Consider the following 21680-nt stretch of genomic DNA (forward strand, 5'->3'; position numbering starts at 1 on the left):
CTTTTTGCGCTCTCCTATTGGGCAAAATTAAATTAAGATGTGCTTTAAGTCGTTATATTGTTATTAAAAGTCTAAATATGAACGCTAGATAATCGAGCTTTTTTAATGCGACGGTTACGGTACGATTTTATTATTTTTTTATTTACTGATTTTTGCGTAAAAATATAAATATCAATCGGACGACTTTAGCCGATTTATATACTTAATAAAATATTAAGAAATATATAGTTTTTTCTACAAAAAATAAAAATTCATGTTTGAGTAGGTTAAAACTTCGCTAATGCCAGCCGCTTATTTGGGACAAAATGTTTGTGTTGCAATGTGTCCCGATTAAGCGGAATCGACTGTATTTTAATTAATATGATATTAATGACAGCTTTAGATAAAGGGTTAAATAAATGCATTATAAATAATACGCGGTTTATCGTGTTTGTTTTTGCATGAAATTAAAATGACAAAAATGTGTTAAAATTTTAAAAATCTAGAATATTTCGCAGCGCGGTCAAGAAACGCTCATCATTATTAGGCAATGAGAAAAAATCTTAAATTTCTTGTTGTTTGTCCATGGTTTTCATGCAAATTGTCAGATGTTTTATTCAACATCGTAAAATTCACGCTGCGATTCCAAAAATAATCAGTAAAATCTAAAATGAGTTTTTTGTTTGGGAGATTTTGAAATTCTGGCTTCGCCACTAGAATAATACAAAATATAAATAGCAGATACTTTTTGAACGTCTCTTGCTTATTGAATTTGGCGATCACTGATCTAAATTAACAAAAACAAAGCGTCCCAGATTGTAAAGCTTTAGAAATCTAGCCATCTTAAATTAGTACCAAAGCGAATACAAACAAGTAAAGCGCATGATTAATGAGATTTTGTAGTACTTTGAGCAACGCTGGAAAGTATTTACTTTTATTAAATTATGTATGACCTCACACAGAGACGGTATAATATAATCATCCAAGTGCGTTTATATGCATCTAAAAGCAAATACGACACGCTTTGTTCTTGGCTTACTGTTTGCTCCTTGCTCCCAGCAGCTTTGTTTGTGTAACCACCCCGAAGACGTTCGACGAATACCCAACCAAAGACCACACATTCGCACAGAAAAATCACAATCCAAAGGAACAATACGTGTTTGCCAATCTTATCGGACACTATTGTAGCGACCGGCGAAGGCCAGTCGAGGAAGGCCAACCCCAACAGTCAGAAATCGTAAAACTTGAGTTATCCATTTTTCTTTTTTACTTGGCCGCGGAGGCTCTTCCTTTTTTTCTGGTGCCACATCCCAAATTCCTCATACGTTATTGCCAGTCTCTAAGCATATGCGCATGCATACACACATAGAAGAACCTGAATGGATGCTCATTTGAATTCCAGCTGTTGCTTTTTTCCCTTCAGTATCCGAATAACCATTATCAATCACGCGGACCGAGTAGTTAACAGATAACGCCGACCAAAATATTAATCTTGGTTAATACCAGAACTGCTAACCGCGCTTGGGTAATGATGATGGATAAAAATATTTTTGCCGTTTACATTATACTTGTGTATATTCAATTAATCTTAGCAATAAAACCGTATGATGCATGGAGGAATTATAAAAAAAATATATTTAAGAATCCAAGATGCTGATATTGAATTTAATTAGATTTCTAGTGCCACATAATTTAAAACTAATATTATAATCAAGATTTAATTTTATTTAAAAACTAAATCCATAACACAGTATCGTAGTTTTGCCACGATTCATGAATAAAACATTTTTTTATAAATTAAGGCAGTTTGTTACGTAGCACTACTTTAAAGTAATCGATAATGTTTCGAAGCAAGGCAATTTTTCACCTGTACAAATGACTAGACGTAATCCAGAGACCACCTGAGAAAGACTGATGTGTTTTTCCGCGAAACACAATTTGCATACACAAACGGACGAAGATTACTAAGAAGAGCTTGTTTTTGTAAGCTCAAGTGCACCAAGTTTTCTTGACTAGTGTGATAATTAAATAGATAGAAAAAAATAAACTTTAAATATACTTATGGAAGTGTGTACATACAAGTTCGGTGATTATTTCGGAAACAAAAATTGTGAATACAAAAACTGCGGACCCAAAAATTGCGGACAGCAAAAATTCCGCACATTAAAATTTTAATTAAAAATCTGTATCTTGTAAGATAATTTTTAATAAAAATTAGTTGAGTATATGATAAAATATAATAACGCAAAAACCACTACATAAAAACAATTAATTTTAAATTTAAGAATCAGAAGGAGCACTAAAATGGTATATAAAAAATACTATATATTAGCTAAAATCCGAAGATTGAACAGGGATGTATTTTAAGAGATATGTGCATTTAAATAAATACTTTGCTCCATAAATCGAATTGTTTGTGCATTTATATAAGGTAAATTTTCGGATATTTTTTTTTGGAAAAGCATTCGTTGTAGCGAGTTATTTATAAGGTGTTCACTGTTCTGACCAATGCTCTCTGGCAACTAATCTGTCAAAAGGTAATGCACAATTAAGGGCAACACAATTCTAATCATCAATAGCTAGTTGTCACAAAGACAGCACGCCGCAAATAGTGATGATAAATTATATGAAATAAACGGTAAACAATCTTATAATCACAGTGAATTTTTCTTACAGTGTTAGCTTAAGATAATGCAAAATTATGTAGCACTTGTAATTAAGACAATATAAATAAAACTTAAAATTATTAGTATGCCAGTAAGTATTTTTTTTTTTTGGTGTGGAAAATAAACCATTTGTGATATTTATTTTTTTACCATTCATAGGTTGTGTGAATAGGCTCACCATATTTATGAAACTCTAAACCGAGACAGCTAAAAAAGGGGTCATCTCTTTATGAAACTGGGACGTATGGTAAGCCCATGTGTATATTATAATGTATGTAATCTAAATCCTAATATGTTCAAAAACGTCATCAGAATTACAATAATTTTGAAAGAAATTAAAAAAACTACATTTTTATATGACAATTTAGACCATAACAAAACTATTACTGTTTTAGGTACAAATATTAGAGGAAAAACATGATAATGGAAGTTCATACTATTTGCCAGTTAGGTTAGGATATATTCTATGACCTTAAAGATCTAAATAATCAACGTAATAACAGATCTTATATTTATATATTCTTTAATCTCAAATGAAACGGTGATTCTGGGCAATTTGTCGATTACTACTTTATTTTTGTCAATGGATAATTTAAGTATGTAATTTAATTGTGTTCTTAATATTTACTATACACTTTATTTCTCATATTACATGCAAGTATTTTGTTTTATAAAGAACATATATAAGTTTACTACTACCACCGAATATTGTGGTTTTGGCTAATATATAAGAAAAATTACTAAAAATAAAAAACCCTTAACATAGATATGATAAAGATTTGATTATATACAATAAGAACAATAAAGACGAATTGTCATAATCCAAATATTTATATAATGCTAATATATGATATCTACTAACTATTTACTTTATTTCTCATATTACCAGCAAGTATTTTGTTTTATAAAGAACATACTAATTTTTCTCTAAATGAATAGCTTGAATTTAATCATTATTTAAGAAAAATGATCGCAAAGAACAAAAGTTGAAACGACTGAAATTTTTTTTTTTTTACTTAATATTGAGCTGTATTTTTCGCGTCCGCTGTCATTTATGTCCGGAATTTTCGTTGTTGTTCGCAATAGTCCTGTAACCGTTTCTAACACTTGGAGTGCTATGTTATTTCACTAGTGAATGACCCAACGAAAGGGCAAGTAGCAAATGCCCTGCGACCTGGACTCGTGAGTCATTTACCGGACTATATCGACTCCGACAAAGAATGCGCCAATAAGCTCAGTGGTTAGCGAACAGTGACGAATGCATTGTGTTAACCCGTTAACGCTTTGGAGTGACTTCAAAATAGCGATTCTAAGCACGTCCGTTTATTTGTCCACTCCATATACGAGCTTGTTTACGTAGGTCGAGATAATACTTTTGTAAAATTTGTGTCCAAGTTAGGATATATGAATTGGTTGATTATAGTAAATATATGTATCTGGTTAAAATAGGAAACGCTGCTTTAGCGACGATATTTTTACAAAACGTCTACTACTAAATCAGTACAATGAAAATTTTTAAAAACAAACAATATAAAAGTCGATGATTTTTTGCTGTTGCCAGTTGTAGCACGTTTATTTTATTTCATTTGCAAGCTAATGAACAAAGATTAAGCTATCTAATTAAGTTATTAAACAACCACAACACTAATAATGCTACTGAGTAAGCACATTTGAATATGAGAATGTGTTATTCTTAATTGAATTTATGATTGTTATGTCGAGTGAGAATGAATGCTTTTCTCATGATCAATTTTATTTGACAATGTCACTCACGTACAGTCCACGTGCTGGCAGATTAATATTTAAATTAAATAGCACTTAAAAAAGGTGTGTAAGGATACGATAGATACAATCGAGTTTTATGTTTATTTTACAATCGAGTTTTATGTTTATTTTCTTCGATCTGATAATATTCATGTCTGGAGCCGATTGATTACGTCTCCACACAAATATATAAAGGGAGGCAAAATATACTATTGTACATAAATGATATCATGAATTAAATTCTGTGAAACTCAAATTTTACATCGATGAGTGCTTTGTTTTTTTTTACGAATAATACGATATTTTCATTAGTTAATTGAAAATGAAACTCGCCTCATGTTTTAGTTTCATATTACTCGCTATTTATGAAGTCATATATCAGCAGTATATATAATAAATAAGGCAGAGAAAAATGAGCATCACGATTGGCTCAGCAAATTAAATCGATAGTCTCACGACTTTGATACGCGGAAAGTTGCTGACTATATTAAGTTTACTATCGATACATAAAAGGATTTCTCCAATAAAAATCATGGCATACTTTTTATCCTTAATTTGGGTTTGCGCCCAATTACACAACGATGTCGAAATTAATTAGTAATTATCATTACGGCGTCTGTCGAGGGTTATACAATATTCCGGAAATCAATTAACTATATTGTTGCGTAATACACACACGTTGAGGGTTTAGCGCTTATATAATTAAATCAAACTTGAAATACCTAGCCTGGTTAATTTATAATAAATTAACGTGAGATTAAAAAGAGGGAGCATATTGAATGTTTTTTCTCGGACAAAGCTCGAGCTAGTTTCTTCTTATTCGTTGCATAAATTTCCTCGTTTGATAACACTCGCGTTCTAACATCCGGTTGCAAGCAAGCCTTTGTGTATTCAAAGTTCGTTTATAAAATTTTAAGGAGATTATATTGCATACGAGCGAGAGATGGGCTATCTTATCTAGTTTAATTATAATGCTAAAACATCATTATCACGTTCGTATTGTTATTTTGTTGAACCTTTTTCAAATGCTTTCAAAAACTAAGATGACCCAAAATACACAGTAGAGATTTGAGTGAGGTTAAAATCATATATGTATAAGCTTAGAAAATGATTGGAAAGAAATATAATAAACTAACACTATTAAAGATATTATCTTTCGTAACATAAGGTTCAATTTAACAATTAAATATATCAACAATCAGGATAATTCTGAAATAGGATAAGTGATTTCATTGTAATATTTGCGAAATATGTATATTTACATTGCGATTCATAAATAGTTTATGTAAATATTTTTAACATGAACAACCATTTTAAAATCTATAAATTATCGGGGTTAAAAATGTATTCAAACCTAAACGGTTTTACGCAACAAATATATCACAAAACTACTCAGTCGATTTCAATGAAACTTTCAGACATTAATATGAATTTGAAAAACTTGTATAAATCTCGCTACTTATATTTTTGCTTGCATCATTTTTATCACAAGTCATATTAAAATACGAAATATAAACCAATTAATACCGTGTTTGTAAGACTATAAATATGTCGATTAAACAAATATTATGCGACGACAAAAAAATCACCATATGATGCCTAAAGACATTTTTACCGAAACGTCGTGTGGACGTTAAAAAAATAAAGCATTTTTTTCATAATTTTAAAGTATAAATTTATACATTTTTTAAATATCAGATAAAATGTAACAAAATGATCTACTAATATTACTCTTTGTTGAATTCCAGAACACACAATTAATATAAATTATAACAAGCGTAATATCTGGCAATCTCAGGATTGCAATCGCCATTCAAAGAGTACATACGTTTAAGCGCCTTTTTTGTGGTTCTTTTTTTACATACGTGCGTTTATTTATGTAACATTGTGTCGACGATGGCAAAGAAATAGTATAAAAGAGCAGAACGAGAGGCGTATCGGGTCGCGCGGTGGAAATAATAGTTCGGTCCGGTCGAAAACCTTTAATTAGCTATTATTATGGCAATTCATCGTGGGAGTAACTAGCAGGCCCGCGGGCCACTGGCTTGCTCACCCTGGCACGAGCGATGCAGGTGAGTCCAACTTTGTGGACATTGGAAAACCGCAAAACGGCAATTATTCGATTTGACGGCATTTAATAATAATAACCGCATTGGGCGGACACACTATAAATTATCAAGAAACTTGAAGAGTGACAATGGAAACACTAATTGTTTTCATTGTTACTCTTCAAGGTGTCGCGACGGAGTGCTTTGATCAGATGCAGGGCCGCTGAGAGCGAACCTGGGCCCTGGGAAAACAATGATTCCGGACCTCATGACAAAAATGGCATTTATTATATTTTTAACATCGTAATATAATTTCTTGATAAAATAATAATAGGTACAAGATAACTCTTTCTATGCTACAAATAAATACAAAATTAGCCAACGTTAATATTACAAGTTTAAAGAGGAACATATAAACTGTAAACCAATAGGAGAGCGCAAAAAACAATTATCCCTTCTCAGAAGTCAAAAATCCACGTCAAAAGCAATGAAATCGTGCCATCGCAATGATTTTATTGCTTTTGACGTGAATTTTTGACTTCTGAGAAGTGATAATTGTTTTTGGGCCAACCTATTCACCAAAATTCGGTTTGCATGCACTTTGACCAATTCTATAATATCATACGTCCGTAGCAATACTAATACTATTTTTAAAACTATGTCGATAAAGCAACATGCGCTTATTTTTCTCTTAGAAATCACCTGGCTTAGTTTGTATTTTGGACTTGACTTAATGAAAGTTCTAAAACTACAATAAGTTTTAGAACTTTCATTAGGTTGGGTTTGGGTTTGACAGCTTGGATATTTCACAACTCAAATTGAGTTTCATAAATATTTTATAGACCAGCATATAATCACTGAAATAATATTTTTGCTAGTATAAATATATATCTACTGGTGAATATGTATTTGGACTTTACTAGTGAAAATATAACTTCACTGAAAAATACACATTCTCTGTAATATTTATACATCGCATGTAAATAAATAATTTTACGTATGTAAATCTATACATTACTACGCACGGAAAAATTGAAAACATATAATTTTACTAACACGTGCTAGATAAATTATATTTTCACTGGTAAAAATATACATCCACTGGTGAAAATGTTTTCCGATATAATTTTTTTGAAATGATATATTTAAAAAATATTTTTTGGGATGGATTCGACTGTTTTTTCTAGATTTTCTATAAGGAATAGGCACACGAAGCCGAATATAATATTTATTTATTTTGCTGTATTAAATCTAGTTGTAAAATTACCGACAATATAATTCAGCTGGCGCTGTTGTTGATTTTTCGTTATTTTTTGCTTTTTCTTAGGTATTTGATCCAGATTTTTTAGATCGAATAACTAAATTTACTGCTAATAATTTACATTCGTTGAATATTTTCTCTCATGACTAATATTTTTTAAATGTCTAAAAAGCAATCAAGTCAGCAATAATTTGCAAACAAATTTTAACACAAACAGAGCCGCATCAAAAAACTACAATCTGTCCCTTTCAATAATAATGTTTATTGTGAAAGTACTACCTAGAAAGTGGGTGCTTTTGAAGGCAATGTTCCGCTCCTTTTATTTCTGGTTTAATATGTATAAAAAAAGTTAAAGAAACTTTATACCTGATATACATCAGTGATATACATCTCAAAAAAGTGTAATTTAGTTCAGATTCATAATTTGATATCGGTTTTTACTTTTTTTTATAGATATATTCTTACTATGATTTTTTCCAGAGTTGAGCCCCGGGAATTTGTCCATATTATAATGTATATATAAATGTAAATAAATTATTGTATAAATATGTGAAAATGTAAATTATTATTTATAGAATAATTGTCACAAAATAATTAAGTAATAAAATTACATTTCCATGGTTTTTAAGCTGACATTCGAACGTCTAGTTATCGATAAAGAAGTGACAGTGGAACGTATACCAAAACTGAATTGTGTACAATATCGTCAAAAGTAACCGCACACCCGATAAATACCGCAGTTTTTTTAATACTGGGAATCCGACATGTCACAAAATAAACGTTTGGCCGTTGCGCAATCGGAATTGCATTCGTATCGGTCCGAAATAAAAATACATAAGCCGAAAAGCTAATCAATCCACGCTGCATGCGGTTCGCAACCTTTTTGCGTCCGAAACAACAACAATGGATGATCGTTTTATTTTTATTTATGCGGCAGAGTACGACATTATCATTATTTATGCGCGCATTGTTTGAATTTCGGCGAATTCGCGAAGATGGCATAATACGAAAGCCGCCATAAGAGATTGGATAGATTGACTTTTTTTGGCTAGTATAACAAACACAGGTTCATACTTTTATGTTTAAAATAAAAAATAACAAGGCTATTTATTTTCATTATAAAATAATTCAAACTTTAAATAAGTGCGAAGTTTCGTTTTAATTATTTCTGCTTCTGAAAAGACTCATTTAGTTGCTGATAATGTAGACTTTTTCGGCAAAAATATGTTACAACAACTACAATTCGGAGTGCTCAAATTTTATTACCATAATAAATAACTTCACATGGACTTGAAATTTAACAATGTTCGTATTGATTCAACAGCTGCAAAATATTAACTCGGAAATATGAGTAATTTCTGGAATTTCAGCAATTACAAAGTGTTTTATTTTTTCAATATTTTGTATGCGACTGCTTTATTACATAACATAAAGATAAACCACCCCAGCGGTAAATTAGAATGAAAAGATGAGAAAAATCTGCGTTGTTGAAAATACACAACATATTTTTAGAGTAGTATTCGTATGCTTTACGAATAGTATACTAACATTCGAATAATGAATGGTTAAAAAACGAGAGAATATATTCGGATTGGAGTCTCTAACCATCGTTCTACAACGGCGCATATTTGAATTTGCATAAAACACGTATTTGTACTGAGCTGTTGGGGTCAAGAAGGTGTTTTTAACTCGAAAAGGAAATCTACAATTAAGAATGCTTCGATGCAGTTAAATTGACAAGTACATTATATATAAACCGATATACAACTTGCATTGTTGAATGAATAATAATAATGTATTCAATTAGAGCTAAATAATAGCAGTGCGTCAATGGATAAATGATTTTGAAAGACTGACTCGACCGCAACAACTAAATATTACTGATCAACAATAGATGATTCATCTATAACATTAGCACTATTGTATCATATTCAATGTGTATGTACATATGTTATATAAAAAAGGTTGAATACAGCTTTAAATCCTCACATCGGTAAACACTGAAATATGAATGCAAATAATGTTATCGATTCGACTGTTTGTTATTGTTGTTATCAGTTTAATTATAAAATATTTTCGTATAGAAAATAAAGGATGGGTTAAATCGTTTCAATTTTATTTGAGTTGATATGTTATAGTTATAAAACGATAGATACACAGAGGTAGCGAAATATGATTTTTTTTTCGATGTATAAATTTCATTAATCCTGAAACATTAAATTATAATAATTACATACTAAAATATTACATTTTACAAAAATATTTAATATTGGGCCACAAGCGTAAATTCGCACATATTAGTGCAGTTAATCATAAAAAAAGTTGTTATTACTATTAACAAACGAAACATGTTAGCATAAAATAGCACTTAAAATTTCAGCTCTACACCACGCGAATGTAATTCATGTAACGAAATTATAACTGTAAGAATAAATTGGATTATATATTACGACCCGAGTTTCGGTATAAAACGTGGGATTTTCTGATATGTATATGAAACATTCTAGGATAACAACGCCAGAGCCGATGGCGATACTTTGGCTTCTAGATCTGAGGAAAGCTGACTTCTTTCGCGCTGGTGGTGAATCACCCGCCATTTGTGGCACACGCGAATTTGCGAATGGCGGTCTTCCTCTTGGTCCACACACCAGTAAAAATCCATCAAGTTGATAATGACTCGGTCTCGTGACGAAGTGGCTAGACGGGTTTGTTTTCCACGCCGGTGAATCCGGTTTTTTTGGTCACCACGCGTCCGCGGTGTGTGCCATCTTTGGCTATGGGGTTAGAAAGGATGCGATTAACGGCGCTGATCAACTTTCCATTAGTCAATAATGATTGGAACATTTGGTGAAAATATTACTGATTTTATTTTGACACTTGAACGATCAAATCGCAGATAGGATTTTTAAATAACCTTTTATTAGACAAGTATCTTTTCCGGCCGTTCCTTCTGAAATTTAATGCAGGCCATAGACATAATTTTGAGGACCGAAATGACTAGTGTCTAAAAAAAGTCAAACCGAGTCATATTATATATTGTTATGACGACCAATGCGTAAGTTGGGAGCTCTAACAAAAGGTCGCCAGCGAATCTTTGTAGAGCCAATTATTTTAACATTTGACTAAAAAATAAACATACATCTATGATGGACTTAAAATAATTATATATAAAATTCTATATTTATATTAAAAAAAACAACAACAGTGATCGCTGGATTTAACCTGTTTGCTGCCGAAATCCGATATATTTGTTTTTGCTGTTTTGGCAAGAATTGAAAAAGAGATATATTTTTAATAGCTCAATATTTATATTATAATCCTATAAGGCTTGGCATGCAAAAGGTTAATAGTGGTAATATTGATATCATAACGAAGTTTATTTTTAGGTAATAAGCAATTCAAACAATTGATAGCCATTTCTTTCAGTCTCAACCATTTCTTAAATTTATTGAAATGTGCCATTTATCGTTGTTTATGCAACGTCTCGAAATAATACATATTTAAGTTTGGTTAGTGAGTTTATTTTTCATTTTTCAGCAATAAATTATTGCTTTAATGTATTTTATTAGAAAGTATTATTGTGTATTTTTATTACTTTCTCATTTTGAATAATATTATGTAAATGATTCTAAAAAGATTTACACAAAAAAATTATATTCAGTTCGGACAACTTTATGATTATATCAGATCAATGGAATATTAGACCAGAATGTTTGTTCAAGTTTAGAATATATTAGTAATGTTATTATATGATTTAGGATTATTGTCTGTGGACTATTTACGCTAAACTACACTCCATTTTTATTTAAGTCAATACACGCATAATTTACGTAATCGCTGAGATCAGCGCAAAAACAAATATTATTTTTTATAATATTTATATGTATCAGTGACGTGCCGTGACTAGGTATGGAAATATATACATATATACAATCTTCCGTTGTAATCTGACACACGTAAGTCCAATGCGTTGCAACGGGGTAAGTCAATCAGACATAATAAATACATATATGTAACTATTAACTATCAGAAAACGTCATAAAGAAAAATTGTGAAAAAATATTAGAACGAGCATTTTTTATTAAAAAAAAGCAATAAAAAATTTAATTAAACTATAACATACCATAAATTAACTGATGATGGTACGATTGAATAAATTGATACTAATTACGTGAATTTTCAAAATCATTTATTTATATGCGAGGTCAATCCTTCTATCGTTTTTTGAAGAAATTTCTTAATTACTGTATCGAATAAAATTGTTAGATTTTGTATTTTTTCTACATTAGTGAAAGCTTGAAAATCCTAGCTTCACCCTGAGCGTTGCGAATATATGTTTTTATGCGTTTCAAACATGAGAAGGTACGTATAGTTGAAATCAAGCGACAAAGCTTGTACATTTCTGAAAATGTTTTTTCCTCCATTTCTATTTCTTTTAAAAATTTCATAGTCCCCATAACCGTTCTTGCAAAAAATATTTTTAGTAAAATTTAAAAACTGGTTTCTGAAAATATGATACTAGAATCCTAGTACACACTAGCCGTGCCTAGTACTATTTTGGAACATTGAACATCTCCAAGTCAGATTTGCAGATCATAATCTGAGATGTTTGGATCAAAATATGTAATATTTTGATCCAAACATCTCAGATTATGATCTGCAAATCTGCAAATTACATCGCACTTACACTTCATATAATAATAATTAATTATGATACAGTTGTGGTAAGCTTAGCAAATGGACTTTTGATTTATTACTTAAATTTGAGTAACACATTTTGGGTGAATAAACTGTGAATGTACATAAAGCTTTGACGCTGAATATTAAAATATTTCAAACAACGTTTTACCCAAACGAGATAAACGACACGTCGTTGTTTGTCAGCAGAAACGACAGGGAATTCCGGACGTTATTACGAGAGGAGAGATGCTTATATGTCTTTTCAAAGCACAAAAATGTTAATTTAACTAATGTATTAGCGTCACAAGATTGTCTAACAACAAACGCATAATCTTCATCTCCGTGTTGTTCTCCTGAAATATGTTTCTAAAAGAAACATTATGTTAGCTACTAAGATTCAAATCATTTCTTACGTCATGGATCCATCCAATGCGAGTAAAATTTTAGCGAAAGTCGCTCGTTCCAGATTAGCCAGCTGTTGCATTCGGTCTTATCTCTCGCTCGCTGTTCGACCACACCCTGATAAGGTGATAGACATACACTGGATGTTTTGAAAACAGGTAATTGGATTATTGCGCGAGTGTCGGGTAGCCGGCATGACGAACCGATTTGAGCGAGCGTCAAAGGGATGGTTGAATTACGAGCCGGGGCACAGTTCACGGTCACAAAAAAAGGAAGAGAGGGAAGCAGCTGTGTTAGTCACCATAGTATACACACATATGGGAGTGTGTTTGTATTAAATAATGTGTACATTGAGTGGTAAGCGCTCGCAGCGGATGCTTTCGTGTACGTGACCTCACTTCGTATTGGGGACTGACTCGGGTTTTGCAAAACGTGGTAGAAGGGCCCATTGTTTCGAAATTGTAAATTAACTAAAGAGTCATTTTGACGAGAGACGCGCCACTTTATTAGCTAGGACGACGGAAACGAGAGCATTGCTAACGACGAACATAAAAATAGCAGAAACATAAGCTTTTATCAGCATCAGCACATACATACGTGTATAACGTGTACAGAAGTGAAGGAGCGAGAAAAACTAAAAATGCAAATTTCTTCGCAAAAAGCTGCACGGGGAAGAGCATAAAACTATTATGAAAAGATGCAAGTATTCACCAACAGCGTCCAATCTCTATTATTCAAACCTACGCCAATTCAAACTTTCGAATTGCATCACATGAATACACAGCGAATACGTTGAACGATCTACGATTTTTATACCTTGTTAATATATTGAAAAAGGGTTTTAATTGAATAAATTGTTTTAAGCTGCAGTTGTTATAATATTTATAATTAAAAACTAAAGCAAAACTGCATGCGTCGTTTAAGGTTTAATTAAATATAAGTTTTTCTCTGCTTCCTTTTTATTTATCTAAGTACATAAAAAGATTTGCATGCACGAAATGCACAATTTATCTCGGTTCGTAATATTAAATTGCTTTGCTGCGTGTTTTTCTAACAAAGCAACTATGATAAGGTGCGTCCTCACGCTTGACCGAGACGCAAATTGGACGTAGCAAATATAAGCTACATGGCAACAGATAATAATATGGTCCATCTAAACAAGCGATCCCCTCCACGACTTGAATCATAATCGAGCGAGCCCCGAAAAGTCTGGGCCGGAGACCGCTGTGGGCCGAATTACAATCATCACAATCGCACCAGCGTGGTCGTGGCCTTTTAAAGCTTTTTTTATAGCTATAAAATACTGCTAAATGTCGAGCACTAAAAAAAGGTCACCGATTAATCGGTCAATCGGATACATGTATTCAAATTCTCAACGGGTATTCGAATACTCAATGTTCAACACATGGGCAACTCGGGATTATAACAAAAAAATCTGGGGTTTAATTGACATATATGATGCATTTATGATTAAAATTTCCCAAAATTTTATAAAAAATATACAATTTAACACATTTACTGATAATAGTAATAATGGTGCAGATTGTGTATTTATATTTATAAAAAAAAACGTATGCAATATCCAATGCCAAATTTATGGCAAGTGAAGTAAAGGTACATTCATATTAATTTTTAATTATTCGATCAATTTTTTACATAAACTACAAATTTCCGTGAAATGAGGCGCTGTGCGATCTTAGCATTCAACGTGTTTGATAAAATCTCAATTTGATATAAATATATTTTAAAAATTGCGCTGCGTCTCTAAATACACCTCCACGTTTTCTTAACAACAAAAAGTACCACGCCCTCTGGTGATGTCGACTTAATGTACATGTTAAAATGTAGTTATTTAAATTGGAAAAACACGAATATAATTACAAAATAATTGCAATATAAGTGCTAAAAATGGGTAAATATTTTAAAAACTTGCGCTGCGCTGCCAAATACACCTACACATTTTATTAACAGTAAAAAAATACCACGGCCTCCGGTGATGTAGACTAAGTGTACATGCTAACATGTTTAAAACGTAGTGATTTAAATTGGAAAAATATAATAGTCGAAAATTGGTAACAATTATTGTAAAATAAGTTCTAAAAACGATTAATGTATCGGCATCATAATTATTCTGTATTAACTCGTTTAATATATTGGCTCATAGCTTCATAATTTTCACGCTATAAATATTTTTTTTATCATCGCTGAAATTTGTTAAAATTGTATAAGCCAGTTTACAAGTATTCTATAATTGCAATTTTTAATTATGCCTACTTGGTATGTAATTTGTTAAAAAATATTTTTTTGATTATATTTTTGTAATTTAAATAGTTTTTTTTTTGCCTACTAAGAACTAATTTTACTAACATGTAACAATGTTTTTTTTTAAATAAAGACTTGACATTATCGTATTAATAATTATTAAAACTAGAAATTCAGTTATTTCATATCATATATTGAAAAATTAAGTTAAATTTACGTACGCCAACATCGCTCATACTTTTGATTGTTTGTCGAATGAATGTCTATTTTTGTTACTTCCGATAATAGCTCATATATTTTATAAATACCTAAAATGAACGCGTTATTCTAAATATTTTTAGAGATATTTATATAATAAGTGGACATGCACACTCGGTGTACATCACAGTAAAGGAAATGTTAAACATTGAGCGTATATTGTTTACGTCAAATAACTATATGATATAGTTAGTAAATATACTTCACAATAATTTACTAAAAAAAATTATAATATGGCAAGTTACTAAAATTACAATTCATGCGAAAGTTACCGACTTGTGAGCCTATTTTCACAAAAAATCCCGGGCTCAATCCGCCCGAGTATTAAGGGAGAAATAAATTTTTTAGTGGAGACACATTTGCACATATATCGTAACTCAGTCGAATGATTAGAACGATGTATGTATGATATAATACAAGTTCCATTGCGACACGTGCTATATCTAAGTTTCGTCAATAGACAGGGGGTGAATCTCACGACAAACCCTTGAATCGACCCTGCTCTCTACCTTTATAGGCTTCATTCCGACTTAGAGGTGAAAATGTATGTTTCTTGCTATGATTAAGCCCGGAGTAACGAAGGTAATTAGATAAATTGTATGTGTTTTCATTTTAGTATACATTAATATTGATCATAGTGTGTAAAAAGTTACAGATTTAAAACAGTTACTAATGAATCATTTTATATGACGCATCGAATACATTTTAAACCAGTTTTTTTAGATTGAAGAATACAACATTTGTACACCTATTAATTATAATTAATAGTTACTTTATCTAAGTTTGCTTTCTCCTAACTTTAGCGTGTTTTTACAAATCGGTTAAATTCGTTCCAATCTATTAAGAATTATAGAAGCTGATTCGCGTGAAGCGAGCTTAACGTATGAATTTATATCAGGCTTAGAACGTTCCGCGTTTTCGTCAACCAAGGAGACTCATGTGGCGAAACGGGTTCAGGCTTCTCTAAAAGGATGAAACGACACCTGAAACACCTGTTTAGCATCCGTGACGTCAGCAGGTGCGAAGAGGGTCTTACAAAAAATGATTTTAATGAATTAAAACAAACATAATATCAGAAATAAACACAGACACTTGGGCGAGACTTTGGAGAGAGGTGCGGGCGGTTCAATTAGTGAGGCAATTATTCGGTTCGCGGATTCCTCGCGTTGATCTTTTGGAAGTTTTGCGTCGGGCGGGTTAAAATGTTGACTGTAGCTGGCCAGCGACATGACGCTACAGAATGTAAATAAATTAAACCGATATCTCAACGCGGCCGTAATTTGTGGATACGTAAAAATAAAATAAGGCGTATATGTACTTTCACGTTGACGGACCGTGACACCGAAACTGTTGGCGTTGCTGGCGAAATTGATTGAAAATGTCAGCAGAATACAGAAGTAAACAAAAAGTTTAAAATCCAATCTTATAAAAATAACATTTTTTCATCTTTGTGAATAGCGCAAAATCGAACCGCGAGATTTTCAAGAAAATTCACAAAACCAATCAAATTAAAATCTAGAGAAAATAAAGATTTAAAAAAAACTACCCGTGTATGTAAATTTTTTTGCAACAAACATTTACCAATATTTTATTTTTAAGCATCCAAATATCTTGTGACCTGCTTGATTTCTCAAGCAGGTCGAATTAAATTAAATAGCGTTTTCCGGTGAAACGAATATTTAAAGGTATATTTTTAACTCAAGCATTATATTTCTTGAACATAATTCTGAGTATTTTTTCAATTAAAGAACAGTGGCCGGAATTTTACAGTTTAAAAGCTTTTATAATAGTTATTAAAGGTTATATAAAATACTTCTTGATTCATAAAAAAAATATAATTTCACCATCGCAAATATTATATCATTTTTAATTTAATTTCTTTCGTTATTTTATATCTAAAAATTAACATCTCAAATAAATATATTTATATTTACACTTTAATAAGCTATTTCTAGCTAATAAAAAAGTTAAATCATGAATCGCAATTTCTTAAGAATAAATGGTATAGGAATTATTACAACTTATATAAACCAAAAAGCAAACGTGTATATATTTTTAACTTAGCCTTGAGCAATGGTAAAATTTCCTACATAAATATATAAAAATTAACAAATATAAGCACACACTTTTTTATATTTTATATACAAAAGAATTTGAAGAAAAACTGCGTGATGTCACCTTCAAGTTTAGGCAAAAAATAAACTTCTCGATTGATTTCTTTACTTTTAATTAAGCTCGCATACACGAAACTATCCTAACTCGAGAATACGAGTTATGCATTCGTTCGTGAAGCAGAAGTGACATGAATTGAAAAACTAACGGACGACTAAAATTAGTAAAGGTCCTGCGAGGTCAAACGCGGCGCGTTGACCTTATCGATAATCTGCGGGAAAAATAACTTTTTTTTGTCATTGTGTGTGAATAAAAAACCGCAAATAAATGTACAGCCATATAACAAAAAACATTGTTTGCATTTTTAATAACGCCTTATTCGACTTTTTATTTGTGAACAATAAAATTATCAATCAGGTACGAAGTACATTCTAAGTTTTATTCGATATTTTGCAATACTGTAACAACATAAAAATGTTATGCGCTAAATGCAAAAAGGGCGCGTCTACATTATTAAATTTAATTTTTATGAATAATTTTAAAATCAAATACTATCTGTGAAGACAAATTATTAAATACATGTCTAACAGCAACACATAATTTAATGTTAAACAACAGTGAGTTAATATTTCGGTTATGTATTACTAAACATGAACCGAAATAGCTACGTGAAACGAAGATGTTTTTTTTACATGCGATTAGTCGCGGCGACTAAATGAAATGTTTTTAAGAAGTAACACCATCATTTTCTTCAAATAAAAAATACTATGCTACGCAGAAAAAGACTTATAGTTAATTATATGTTCTAATCAATTTATACCAACAAATTTTAAATGTTATTATTAGTTTTTATCTAAAACATGTGGTGTTTTTTAAAACAATTTTATTATATTATAAAACACACTAGCCGCATAAATAATAAAATCGGGTATAGCAAGAAGAGCTTTATGTTTTAAAACTTATGTATAATTTTACGTATATTAAAAATAGTAATCTAGTTTAATCCAAGTGAAATAGTGCATATATATATATAGATAAATATGTAAAAATGAAATGAAATGATTAAATATGCTTATAAAAATAAGTAATTAATAAAAAAAAAACTAAGAATTTATGTGAGCAATTTTACTTAACAATTTATTATTAAAATGTGAAGCTCAAAATTTAGTTCTTAAATGTACTACGACACAGTAGTACATTAAAATTATTATTATTATTTACTTCAATTGCTGAAAATACTATTGAGTGTTTCGATTAATTTTAATAAAATTCAACTACTACAAAATTTTTTGCAGAAATTAAAAAAAAACTTCACTTTATTTTTTTGGAAAAAGCATTATAGAACATAGTTATACCTATTCTTAATTATTCCAGTTAAAGAAAAAACTATAATATAAATTCATAATAAAAGAAATATATTTATGAATTCTAAACCCACTTTTAGTAACTTTATCTAAGCTAAAAAGTATATTAAAAAACGGCCTCAGAAAACAGGACATACCTAAAAATTTAGTATAAAAACTGGCTTTATTTAATAATATGCAGGTAAATAATTAGGGACCGGATAATTGCGCATACGAAAATTCTGAATATAGGAGTTGATTGTCAAATATATTTTACTTTTAATTCTAACTGATTTAATTTTTCTCTATTTTTAAGTAACAAAAGTAAGTTTATCATACCAATGTAAATTACTAATATAATTGTAAAATATTTCTAAATTAAAATCATATTAACATATGTTATACAGACATTATTTTTTTTTATATATTTATATATATATATATATATATATACATATATTGACGTATTTTTAAATATACATATTGTTTCATCTAGGAGCAGAATTTTTGTTATGCGCAATAATCACCGAACCAAAATAAATGCATTATAAGTAAATATAAGTTGCTGGTTTATAACCATTTTCTAGTGTTAAAAAATAAAATAAGACTACTAGTAATAAACAAAAGCATTTTACAAAGTACATTTTTGTCTCCTTTAATAAATATTTAAATTCAATACTATGTATTTTAAAAAATACAATAAATTGTTTAAAATATCAAACAATGAATATCGTAGAACTGTTTTTTATTTGTTAAATTAATGCTAGAAAATATTTTTTATACAATTGAAAAAGTTCACAATAATTTTATTAAAATTATTATGCAGCTACTTTTAAAACAATTTTATTCTTTCATAATATTTTAGACGAATTAAATTGTTTTAACGAAACTATAACGAGTCGAAAACATCCAAAAATCATCATGCATTTTTTAAAACTATGATTATGAGCAACTTTTAAATGCGCCACTTCTTACTTATTTTATTAATAACAGTATTGTCTAATAACGCTAATTTGTTGATGTTAAAAAATATCTATATTATTTAGAAATTTACAATTTAGCAATACTTTTGAAATTGATATTAAATTATAAATTAAAACACTTTTTGCTTAAGTTATATTAAAAAATTACCAGTTGTATTAAAAAAATGATTACTTGCAACACAATAAATTTGTATATGTTTATTTAATTTAGACATTTATAATATTTAATTTTTGAACTAGCAACATTATGTTACTTTTAAATCGCAAGTTTTCATTTTTCGCATATTTTTAAATTTTTGTTGGTACGAAAATCGTTTTTACGATCAAAATGGATCAAAATATATAAATATAAATGAAGAATAATTAATAGAAACTGACCTGGAATGATGCAGTACTCCAGCCTAGCGACGGGGACGGCAGATACGCCGCAAACTACTCTCGACGACTACAGCATCCGCCACAACTACCATCTTTGTACAAAATCACTGTACTCAAAAAAATTCGCACATTTCAATTACATTCATATATCACAGCACTGTTTTTGCGTCGCACTACCTGTAAAGTTGAAACGTATTATTTAAGATTCAGACCGAAAAGCGGCCATATACCGATTGTAGTTTATTCAAACATATAATAATACATATCAAATGAAAATTTAAATTTAAAAGTATGGCCGTTAAATAACGCGCTTTGATTTACAAATATAATTTGAATCGACGTGTTTATTTGAATTATATAGAAATAAAAAGATATGGCCGCTAAATAACGTGTTTGCCGGCGTCGGTGGCGCACGGCCGAGGCCTAAAATCGTTCCGCTTGGGAGTTTTTGTGTTTTTGTCAGCTGTGCGTTTTCATCGCGTTCTACTACTTTCGTTTGCACATTCTTTGTCCTTCTCCAAATTATTATTTAACGAGTCCGCCATTTTATTTTTTTCGTTATTTTCGTTCACCGAAATTATTCCACGCACTTAGAATTTTCACTAAAAATTAACTACTGCAGTAAAAACGCGACGGCCGAATCGAGTCTGTTCGATTCGAAACGTAATATAATTTATGAAAAGTTGTTTTGTTTTAGTTGTAACGCACTTTTGTTATTCGTGAGACTGCTGATGCGATTATGTCGGTTCACGGACGCGCTACAAGACTACGTCGGGCACGCGCTCTCGCGTCGACGGCGCGCGTACTACTGGCTGCCGCGAGGCTGTCGGGAATCGCATAAGGATAACGTTGAAAGTACGTCATTTTAGTGTTTACTTATTTATAATTAAAAAAAGTTTTATTTTACACATTTAATAATTTAATAAACGTTCCTGAAAAGTTCTCAATAAATCAAATTATTTTTTCCATATAGATACGTTAAAATGTAAATCTCGGCAATGCATACACTAGCTAGGCAATGTGCATAAATAATAGCTTACTTTACTACATTTCATGTATACTTTCACTCAGTGTATAAACTGACTAACATAAGCTAGTTAAAGTGATTCGTAGATAAATAGTTCGTACTGGCGACACTGATATTAGAACTGTCAATAGGCAAATCAGATGAATCTCATACGCTGAAGCAGCTGATGTGCTACCTGAAAGGACTTGCTCGCTCAGCGACAATTATAAAAAAAAATAAAACAATACGAGTTTTAGAATACATATACAGTGCATCCTTGACTTACGATTTTCATTCGTTCCGTGATGGAGCTCGTAACACAAATTACTCGTATGGCAAATAAAATTTTCCCCTATTGAAATTACTTAAAATGCCTTTAATCCATTTCATTTCGGAAAATTAAAATAGATCAATGACAATAGAAATGGTATAATAATGGTGAGATATATTCCCTTTTGCTCGCTCGCGTGTTAAGTGACAATATTGAGTGATAAGAAGTGGGCGTGCGGAACGCATATAACGTACGCACTTATCTCTC

The 21680-nt window shown here is 30.7% G+C and overlaps 1 protein-coding gene across 14 annotated transcripts in view; it reads right to left on the minus strand.

The window, feature by feature from the left end:
* Positions 1-20946, minus strand: part of wge (BAH domain and coiled-coil containing protein winged eye) — a 130835-nt gene extending 109889 nt beyond the window's left edge. For 13 of the 14 annotated variants that reach the window (XM_088202735.1, XM_088202736.1, XM_088202729.1 and 10 more), the window contains exons 1-2: positions 20845-20946; positions 20137-20313 (exon numbers count right to left, since the gene is read on the minus strand). The gene's annotated coding sequence lies outside the window, so the exon portion shown is untranslated. Of the gene's footprint in view, positions 1-20136; positions 20314-20844 lie in introns of those variants that run through there. The other variant, XM_088202733.1, reaches the window with a different exon arrangement.
* Between the last annotated feature and the right edge of the window lie 734 nt (positions 20947-21680).

This window comes from Plectrocnemia conspersa, unplaced genomic scaffold (assembly GCF_051122295.1).
Source record: "Plectrocnemia conspersa isolate PC_06_02 unplaced genomic scaffold, ASM5112229v1 ptg000013l, whole genome shotgun sequence".
Lineage (NCBI taxonomy): Eukaryota > Metazoa > Arthropoda > Insecta > Trichoptera > Polycentropodidae > Plectrocnemia > Plectrocnemia conspersa.